Below are 11,024 nucleotides of genomic sequence, written 5' to 3'. Positions count from 1 at the left end.
CCTGCCGGACAGCTCGGTCAGACCAGGATTCGAGTAAGAGGAAGGAAGAGATTGCGACACGTTCGGTTTTCTGCTGTAAACTCAATGTTAATATATTCTGAGAACGAAACTATATACAATGTCATAACGACGCGGGCTCGAAGCCCTTACAGGTTAACGGTTCGCGGCCTGTAATTGGCGCGCGCGTACTCTCGCGGATCGGTTTCTGCCGATACGGGAACGGAACGGGAACTTACTTGCTAAGACAGGAGGGACGCGAATATATATAGCGAGGGGTATTCGGCTACGGTAACGCGATTACGCGGGTTGGCGTTGGAGACGCGGTGCGCGGGCGCGTAAAGTCGCAGCACGACGTGGTGCACGCGGTCGGCGTGTCAGGGCGGCTACTGAGTAGCGAGAGATGTCCGGGTACGCCGTGAGAACGGCGGTTTTGGTGCGCCGTGAGAACGGCGTTTGTCGGGCCGTGAGAACGGCCGAGAGGACGGTCGGTGTACCTGGGCCAATGCTCCGGGTACGGTCGGTACAAAAACCTTCCGAGTCAACACCTCGGAGAGGCCAGGATGGGCTGCCGGAGTCAAAACCTCGGGAAATTAACGGTCAGGATTTCCCCCGAGTCAACACCTCGGGAAGGAAGGATCGAGTTTCCCAAGCCAATACCTCGGGGAAACGTCGATGGCTCGAGTCAGCTCTTCGAGCGGGTAATTTCGGGGCACGGGTGTCTTCCCGAGTCAACACCTCGGGAAGGAGTTTTGATTTTGAGTCAGCACCTCGGAGATCGGAGTCGGAATACTTCGAGACAACGCCTCGAAGGTGGGTTGTCGCTTCCAAGTCAGCACCTCAGAGACCTGGGAATGCTTCCGAGTCAACACCTCGGAGAGCGGGATGAGATAGAAATGGTGCTCGGAGCCGGTTTCGCTCGCCTTATATACCCGGCGGCGGCCCGAGCTCGGTCCGGGGCGCGGTGTGCGGTGCGCGCAGGCCCGTGAGCGGGGTTCTGCGCCGGCGCGGTACGGTTTGCGGTCGCAGCGCTTACGGTCCCTAGACTTAGGGCGTGTTTACAAGACCCGGCGCGAGAGCACCTAGTGCAGTACTTTGGATGCGGTCTAACGGCTAATTGTGGACGAGTAATAATGTCACGCTATGGATACCTATATGTATTCATATTATAAACAACAAATATTATACATTTTATTGTGACGGGGTGTCCCTTCACAACATAGATACAAAAACTATCAAAAGAACAATTGATTAATGAACTAACGAGTCGAGAGATATACTTAACAGGAACTATCAAAGAATTGCGACAAAGACTAAGGACGTTCTCAAAAAAAAGTCCAGCGTACCCAGGGGCACAGGGTGCGACAAACGAAATACAGAATCCACCGGCACTTCCGCTACCGACACTCGACGCAGGAAAAGCAACGAGCCAACTGTGTAAATAGGGGGTACAATTTGACGAAAAAGATCCACTGGGCTTCCTCGAGCACAGTAAGGAGTTAAACGAGGCAGCCGGATGTCCAAACAAGATCCTGCTCAAATCGTTGCCGATTTTACAACGCGAAGAAACGCTGTTGTGGCATAGGAACAACAAGGCTTTCTTTGACAAATGGCAACAATTCCGGTGAAAATTTTTAAATCAATATCTCTCACCAGCTTTCCGAGAAAAATTGACAGCAAGGGTACTTAACCAAAAACAACAGCAAAACGACCCATTTAAGACGTATGCCGCCAAACTGCTCACGAAAAAGAGACGGGCAAGAGAATTCACTACTGAACAACAGCTCCACCGACTGTACGTTAACATAGCGCCCCACTTTAAATTTTACATACGTCGGGAAAGCTTCCAAACAATTGGAGAGTTAACAGCAATGGTTGCCGAGTACGAAGAGCTCTTAGAACAGAAGAAGGAATTGCGGAAACCACCGGTAGCTACCGCAGTGGCAGTTTATAATCGGGCAGAATGCTGCTGGCGCTGCAAGCAGGGTATACGAGACAACAGTGCCAGAGACCGGCGAAAAAATTTTGTTCGCAATGCGGTAAAGACGGAATGCTGACAAAAAAATTTCATCCACGTCCGGGAAACGCCGAACGGACCGGAAAAACTGCCGCAACAAGCCTGTCCAACCAGTAATTAATTTCAAACCGCGGCCGTACATATCGATGAACTTCCACGGAAATGCCATAGAGACACTGATAGATATCGGATCCGACTTATCATAAATAGTGAGGCTGCAGCATTGGCAAAAAGACAAGGTTACGTTGAAATATCCGCAGAAACGGGAATAACAGTCGCCGATGGGAACTAGTCCAGCGTTACAGCAGCATGTCGATTAAGAATCGAATTCGGAGAGAGAAAATACAAGCACAGGTTTTTAGTGATGCCGGAATTGCCTACTTCAATGCTCAGTAGAGGAAACCTGTGGCATAAAATGGGGCTACTAATTGTTCCGGCAGGAAGAGAAATCCGGAAAAAGAACAGACAAAATCCGGATATACTGTCAATGACAAAAGCATTGTTATTTCAATTCGAATTTCACGTGTAAAAATTTACATGTGAACACGTATATATATGGATATATATACACATATAATTTCCGCACAACATCTAGCGAACGGCTCTTATGACCGAATATATATATAAGGATTGTTGTTATTGGCGGCTAACAAAAAAAGGCAGCTAGAAGAATTCTTAGAAAGGAACCTGCAAAACTTCGGAAACGTCAAATGGCCAACAAACGTTCTGCACTTCCATATACGGCTGAAAGAAGGTACACCGATAAAATAAAGATACCGGTCACGAAATCCAGCAATGCAGGCAGTAATCGACGCAGAGGTGGACAAAATGCTGGAAGAAGGGGTGATCGAAACATTTAAGAGTGCATGGAGTTCACCGGTGGTCATTGTTAAAAAAAAACAAAGAATATCGCTTTTGCATGGACTTCAAGAAAGTAAATGAAGTCACGGAGAGAGATGCCTACTCGCTACCGCACATTCCAGCAGCATTAGACAAATTAAGAGACGCCCGGTATCTGTCACCAATCGACTTAAAAAGCGGTTATTGGTTGGTTCCACTGACACCAGAAAGTCGAGCAATAACGGCATTCACGGTACCAGGTCGGGGGCTCATGCACTTTCACGTGATGCCGTTCGGCTTGCACTCGGCTCCCGCTACATTTCATTGACTGCTGGATACAATCCTTGGACCAGAGCTCGAACCGCACATGCTGGTATATCTAGACGACATAATCGTAACTAGCAGAACATTTGACCAGCACCTCACGCTTCTAAGGGAAGTATTTCGGCGTTTTCGGGAGGCGAAGCTAAAACCGAATCCGGACAAATGCCGGTTTGGCCGAAAACGATTAAAATATCTCGGACACGTAATTGATCAACACGGAATTCAGACAGATCCACAAAAGCTTGAAGCAATCACAGAATGGCCAACACCAACAAATTTTAGAAAAGTGAAACAATTTCTGTGGGTGGCATCCTGGTACCGTAAATTTATTAAGGACTTCGCAACAATCGCGGCACCATTAACACAGCTCACGAAGAAAAACTTAAAGTGGCACTGGGAAGATGCCTAGGAGCAAGCGTTCTAAAGATTTAAAAAAATATTAACCACCGCACCAGTACTAGCATGCCCGGACATCTCGAGACAATTTATACTACAAACAGACGCAAGCAAGCACGGCCTGGGAGCTGTGCTAACTCAAAAGTCAAAAAAAGGCGAACAAGTGATCGCATACGCAAGCCGAACGCTAAATGGCGCCGAAAAAAATTCAAGCGCGACCGAGCTAGAATTCCTCGCCGTCGTTTGGGGCATACAGCAAATGAGGATGTACCTGGAGGGATATAAATTCGTGGTAATAACAGACCACCAATCACTAAAGTGGTTGCAGCGGCTGGAGGAACTAACCGGTAGAGTAGCACGGTGGTTATTCAAACTCTAGCAATATACTTTTGAGGTGAAATATTGGAAAAGCGCATTAAAGAAGGTAGCGGACGCGTTATCACGGAAAAACAAAATATGCAACGTTCAGATCAACAAACCGTGTAAATAGTATACCCGAATCACGAAAAAGATGACAGAAACACCGGAAAACTTGCTCGACTATCAAATACGCTTCGGGCAACTGTACAGGCATGTACTCCACAGTCTCGACTTCCGTGAAACCGAACCAAACGAACAGTGGAAACGCTGCGTAAAAGATGAACAAAACGACATTATATCTCGTTTTCATGACGAACCAACCGGAGGACATCTCAAAGTAGCAAAAACGATAGCACGAGTGGCACAGATCTATTATTGGCCAGGCATGTTTTGGGATATACTGAAATACGTCCGAACATGCGAGAACTGCTTGCGTCACAAGATTCCGCCGACAAAGCCAGCCGGAAAACTCCATACGGAACCGGTTGAGGCACCATGACAGCAAGTAACCATTAAACTCATCGGTCCGCTGCCAATGTCAACTCAAGGGTGTATTTGGCTGTTTATCATACAGGATAGATTCACCAAATGGGTGGAGGTAAACCCGCTCCGCAAAGCCACCATTTCTGCTGTAACAACAGCGCTGTACAAGCAGATCGTGCTACGACATGGGTGCCCGGAAGAGATAATATCGGACAACGGCACGCAGTTCAAATCAAATGTTTGAATTGTTACAGAGCCTAAAAATTCCTCACCGATTTACACCTGCCAGGACACCGCAGTGCAACGCGGTGGAAAGGACAAACAGATCGATAAAAACGATGATAACGCAATTTATAACACGCAGTCAAAAACGGTGGGACGAAAACTTCCTAGCACTGCACTCCGCGTATAAGACGGCTTGTCACGAAGCAAACGGATACTAGCCAGCAAATTTGAATCACGGCCGAGAACCGCGTCCGAATGCCAACGACCGCCCGCCGCGAGCCGCCGCCGCCGCACCTCATGTATTGAAAAAACGACTAGAAGACGCGTTCGAGCTAGTCAAGATACATTTCGCTCGATCGTTTTAACACCAAGCACGGCATTATAACTTGCGTTGACGAGACTGGAGACCGAAAATAGGAGAAGAAGTCTAGAAACAAGTATATCCGCTGTCAAATAAAGGACTAGATTTTAACGCAAAGCTCGCGCCGCGTTACGACAAACCTTTAAAAGTCAAACGATATATCTCACCAATGATAGCAGATTTTCAAGACCGTCAAAACATGTGGCACCGGCACGTTCACGTGCAAGATTTAAAAAGACTACGCCCGGCCGACCAAACTAACGACGAGGATAGCGAGAGCGAGACAGAGAGAAACGAAACCGAGCCACGAGATATAGCAACAATAGGGATTAAGGACAATCACCAGAAAAAAACATTTCCCTGGCTATATAAACCGCGAAGAAATGCAGGAAAGCATCAATCAAAAATATAAGCGCAGTTCAAGCTTTAGAAAAGCAATACGCTGCGATGCCAGAGGAACCTCTCGAAACGTTGTTTGAGAGCATTGTGCACCTTGTGGGAGAAGAGCCAACACCGCCGGAATCGAAACCGGCAAAAAACCGCAAGAAAGTGCTGAAAGAATTGTTCGGGGACTCCGACCTGGATGAAAACCTCGACGGGCCAACAACAACGGCTCCAGCCAGGAAGATCTCGGAGACGGCGCAAAAGATACGCCGACTGACGGCACCGGACGTCAACTGCCGCCGTGGCACCACAGGGTTAAGGATACGGGCTATTGCACAGCCGTATCCGATGCGGCTCACGGAGACTACCGCCGCGAGCACTGTGCAAGCCATCGCCGTCGCTCCAGCCATGCAGCCAGCTCCACAAGAAATGCAGGTGGATATCCAGCCGGCGCAATTTATCCACGTCCCGCACTAGGCCCGCCACACGTGGAGAAAGTTTACGGCGGATTTGCACGACAGAAGGATTTTTCGATTCGACAGCCGAGGGCGGCAAAAGACATGCAGGAACACGTGTTTCCCCGAAAAAAGGGGAAAATGTAACAATGTAATTCATTACGGCCGGGACCGACTATCCGCCCTGGTCCAAAAACGGCGTTTTGCGCCAAAATATACTTAATAAGACGCAGCATGTATGAAATACATACTGCCGGCCTACGCGCCGCCCGCACTGCGCGCTCCCCGCGCCACAAGCGGCCTGCGCGCCGCCCGCACTGCGCGTTCCCTGCGTCTACAAGTGGCATACGCGCCGCCCGCACCGCGCGTTTCTTTGCGTCTACCAGCGGCCTGTGCGCCGTCCGCAACGCGCGTTTCCCCGCGCCTCCAACGACCAGCTGTTACCGCGCCCGCACCGTGCGCCCCGCCGCGCCGCGAAACAAAACAGCAAAACAAAGAAACAATTGTTTTTCCGCGCATCTTGTCAACTTTGCCCGCGGAAAACTGCGGGTATAAAAGCCGGGCCAAAAACCGAGAAGATCAGATCTGCTCCGATTTCCGGACCTAACGAGTAGCACGCAGGGAAGCTCCTTCTAAGTCGGCAAACCGACAGCGACTCAACGGTCCAATCCTCAACGGGGAAGCTTTTGATTTTTCGCCAAGTAAACCTTCATCCGCTCCGCTCCAGGTAATCTCTGATTCTCTGCCGAGTAAACCGGCATCCGCTCCGCTCCGGGGAATCTCTTAGTTCTCCGCCGGGTAAACCGGCATCCACTCCGCTTCGCTCAAGAGAATCGCAAATTTCTGCCGGGTAAACCGGCATCTGCTTCGCTCCAAGGGTTCTCTGCTTCTCTGCCGGGAAAACCGGCTTTAGCTCCGCTCTGCTACGGGGAACCTTTTGATTCTCCGCCGAGTAAACCGGCATTCGCTCCGCTTTAGTCCGGAAAATCTTTTGATTTTCTGTCGGGTAAACCGGCATCCGTTCCGCCTTGCTCTGAAGAATCTCGCGATTCTCTGCCGGGTAAACCGGCATCGACTCCGCTCTTCTCCAAAGAATCTTTGATTCTCCGCCGGGTAATTATTATAATAATAATTGTGATCATTGTATACCTATATTAGTTTACGATCTAAATTGTTTAATTGGAAGTTAAATGTAATTTATTTATACTATATAAGTTTGTTAGTATCTTCATCAGTAGATTGAGATAAATAAGAATAATCACACTACATCAACAAAATGTCAGTATCATGCTCTTGCTTCAAATCCAAAGTGGTGATGGAAAGAAAAGTGGTTTATAATAAGTCGATTGAGGCATACTATAAGAAATAAGGTACCAATGATTACATGTAATCCATGGAATCCAGTAGCTACAAAAAATGTAGATCCGTAGACTGAGTCAGAAATAGTAAAAGGGGATTCTAAATATTCAATAGCTTGTAAACATGTAAAGTAAACCCCAAGCAAGATTGTAATTAATAATCTTGTTTTTCTTTCATTAAAATTTTTATTAAGGATTGAGTGGTGTGTTCAAGTAATAGAGATACCTGATGATACAAGAATAATTGTGTTTAACAAAGGGATGTCATAAGGATTAAAAGGTTTAATTCCAAGAGGAGGCCATAGTTGTCCGATATCTATAGATGGGGACAAAGATGAGTGGAAATAAGCTCAAAAAAAAGATACGAAAAATAGTACTTCGGATATAATAAATAAGATTATGCCTAATCGTAATCCATTATAAACTCATAAAGTATGAAATCCTTGATAAGTGGATTCACGGGTTACATCTTGTCATCATTGAATAGCGCAAATTACTGTACAAGGAATGGATAGTAGTACTAATATGTTAATTTTATTGAACCATGCTGCTACTGAAATTAAGTTATTTATAACTCTTAGGGAAGTTAAGATGGGTCATGGTCTTGGGGTCACTAAATGAAAGGGTTGATTATTTATCATATAATTCTCTGGAGTAAAGCACAGACAGGATTGAAAATACGTAAGCTTGAATGATTGATACTGAGATTTCAAGGATAAATAGTAGGATTTGTCTTATAAGTATAATAGTTAAAATAATTAAAAGGGAGATTTCTTGTCCTGTCGATCCAAGGAGGGTAAGAAGTAGGTGGTAAACCGGCATTTGCTTTGCTCCACTTTGGGGAATCTTCGATTTTCCGCCGAGAAAACCGGCATCCGTTCCGCTCCGCTCTAAGGAATTTTTCAATTTTTCGCCGAGTAAATCGGCATCCGCTTCCGATCCGATTTGGGGAATCTCTGGTTCTCCGCCGGGAAAACCGGCTCTTTCCGCCAGATCCGCGTCAGAGGAATCTCGTATTCTCCGCCGGGCACACCGGCTAATTCTGCTAGATCTGCTCCAGGAGAAGGAGCGAATACCAGCGCCGCATTAAGCCCAGCGAAGAGAACCGGCCGATCATCAAAAATCACTTTTCCTTAAGAAAAGCGACTTTTATGCGGTGTAAATATTTTTCTCGGTATCCGGCGCACGTTATAAATCTTATTTGTAGAGACACCGCTGCGACAGTCACGTTTTTCGTAAGAAAGAGACTTTCTCACAATGGAAAAATTTTTCCGAGTTTCTAGAATTCGTTTCTCGAGCACTGCCAGTTAAATAACTGTTTTGTAAATAAGTTACCTTCCGCGTGGAAATACTTTTCAAATCTGTCCGGATATCTTGCGGCTCGATTTGATCAGTTTTTACCGAAACTTATTTTTCGAACATCTATTTTTTTTCCTTTCTTTTTTTTTGTACATATTCTCTCTTGATTTGTTTATGAAGAAATCCTGTTCTTTTCGTGTTCTGAAACTAACCAAGTGCACTCTAGTTTACCTCACCTTGATCCCGACGAGCTATTCCGCATTTAATCTTAAAGTAACGTAAAGCAAAACGGAATAAGGCTAGCAACAGTAAAAGCAAGACCGGTACAAATTTATACTTATCTCTCTATCCACACGCTTCTGCCTGTCACTAGCGCATAACCTATAAAACACAGAGGGAACATTAGTGTCGTTTTTATCTCGTTAATTTATTTAGAGAGGTTTAATATAAGGTAAATTGAGATCGCGCGTTCCCTTCGATCCCAATTACATATAATGTAATATACTTTGTAACGGTTCTACATTTGGTGAAGAATTTTCCCGTTCTCTTTAAGTAATTTCATTGCTGCAGAGTAGCTCGTCGGAATCAGGGAAAGGTAGAAATAGAGTGAACTCGGTGATTTTTAAGTAACAAAAATTAATAAAATTTATTCAAGCCAAAAGAAAAAAAAATATGTACGATAAAACAATTCACCGTATGGTGATTTCAAAACAAAAATAACGCGTTTCTATCGGTGATGCGTGAAATAGTCACGTTTATATCCGGTTCATTCAACTTTCAAGAAAACAGAAAAAAAACTAAGATATGTAAATACGGTTGGAGATTTAAACGGCGCGACTCTGTCACGGCCGTTCGGAAGCCTTGGACAAATGTTTTGTTTTCCGAAGCGCAAGTTCTGCGTTGACGCTTGAAAACGCGTTTTATCGCTTTTCTACTGAAAAGTGAGTTACACAATGTCGCTTCGAAAACTGAGTTTTGTCAGTTTGCGGAGAAAATATTTACAGCGCCGAAAAATCACTTTCTTCCGAAAAAGTGTACTTGGTCGTTTGATCGGTCTTTTTACGCTAGGCTGCTAATACTATCGCGCTCGGCTCGTTCTCCTGGAGCGGCTGGAACGGAAAGAGTTGGTTTGCCCGACGGAGAATACGCAATTCTCCAAGAGCGGTTCTAACGGAAAGAGAGCCTGTGTTTCCGGCGGAGAATCGTGAGATTCTCCGAACAGAGCGGAAAAAGAGCCGGTTTTCCCGGCGGAGAATCCAAAGATTCCCCGAACGAAGACAAACGGAAGCCGGTTTACCCGGCGGAGAATCCAGAGATTCCCCGGAGCGGAGCGGAACGGATGCTGGTTTACTCGGCGGAGAATCCAGAGACTCTTTGGAGCTGAGCGGAACGGATACATGTTTACCCGGCAGAGAATCTAAGATTCCCTTGGAGCGGAGCGGATCTCTGAGTTGCGGTCGGTTTGCCTGACTGAGAAGAAACTTCCCTGCTTGCTACTCGCAAGATCCGGAGATGGGAGCAGCGTTGCTAGATCGGGCCGGCCAGCACCAAGAGCACCGAGGTGGTGGGGTCACGCATACAGCGAGAACCGCCGTTTGTGTGCGTGACGTCACACTCGGCTGTTCGGATCGTGAAAAAGCGCAAACATACTATGTTCTGCCTCGCTTCCACCCGTAACGCAAAACACTGAGGCTAGAAAGCAATGTTTCGTTGCGTGCTTGTAGCGTATGACAATGGGTGCGTTCAGACAACTTAAAAATTGCACAACGGTTGAGAGATAATCACTTCTGATTGGATTATACTTTTGGAAGCGCGGCAGATTTTGAAGAATAGTCCTATCATAAGTGATGATCTCTTAACCTTTAGAGGACGGGGTTGGTCGATATTTCGACCACCCAACGAACACAAACTATTTGATAATTTTAAGGTGAAATTGATGTGCTTAATAACAGAAAAATAGTAAAAAAAATTTCAAATGTGTCCTTGACCTTGAAAATCATCATTTCAAGGTCAAAATTTTTTTTTGCTATGTAAGCTTCAAAATATGTATATACATGTTTTTTGATGCGCTGAGTATGAAAAAATAATAAAAAAAAAATCCTGAAGAGGTTTTTGACCTTGAAAATCATCATTTCAAGGTCAAATATATATTTTTTAGTATTTTAGCTTCAAAGAATGTATATCTATGTTTTTTGATGCGCTGAGTTTGAAAAAAATAATGAAACAATTCCTGAAAAGATTCTTGACCTTGGAAATTGCTACTTTGAAATCAAAATTTTTTTTTCGATATTTTGTCCCTGAAGTTGGTTATGTCCACATTGTTTGATGCGCTAATTGTAAGTTCGAAGTAATAATACTGCGTATCGGAAAATTCATTTTATTATCTATGTAGATCCAAGCTCCAAAATATAATTAATTGTAAGTATTTACAATAAAGTAAGTACTTTTTTTCTTTTAGAGGTCTAACATTTATTACAATTGGATTGAACTAAATTTGCAGCAGCTCGATACAATCGATTCATAAT

General features: G+C 45.3%; 1 pseudogene; it reads right to left on the bottom strand.

Annotated features, from left to right (window-relative positions):
- Nucleotides 1–7,073: 7,073 nt before the first annotated feature.
- LOC109861927 lies at nt 7,074–7,960 on the bottom strand (annotated as a pseudogene).
- Between the last annotated feature and the right edge of the window lie 3,064 nt (nt 7,961–11,024).

The sequence above is a fragment of the Pseudomyrmex gracilis genome, unplaced genomic scaffold, assembly GCF_002006095.1.
Source record: "Pseudomyrmex gracilis isolate BER0280 unplaced genomic scaffold, ASM200609v1 scaffold_1155, whole genome shotgun sequence".
Taxonomy (NCBI): Eukaryota; Metazoa; Arthropoda; class Insecta; order Hymenoptera; family Formicidae; genus Pseudomyrmex; species Pseudomyrmex gracilis.
This window is presented reverse-complemented; position numbering and strand designations above follow the sequence as displayed.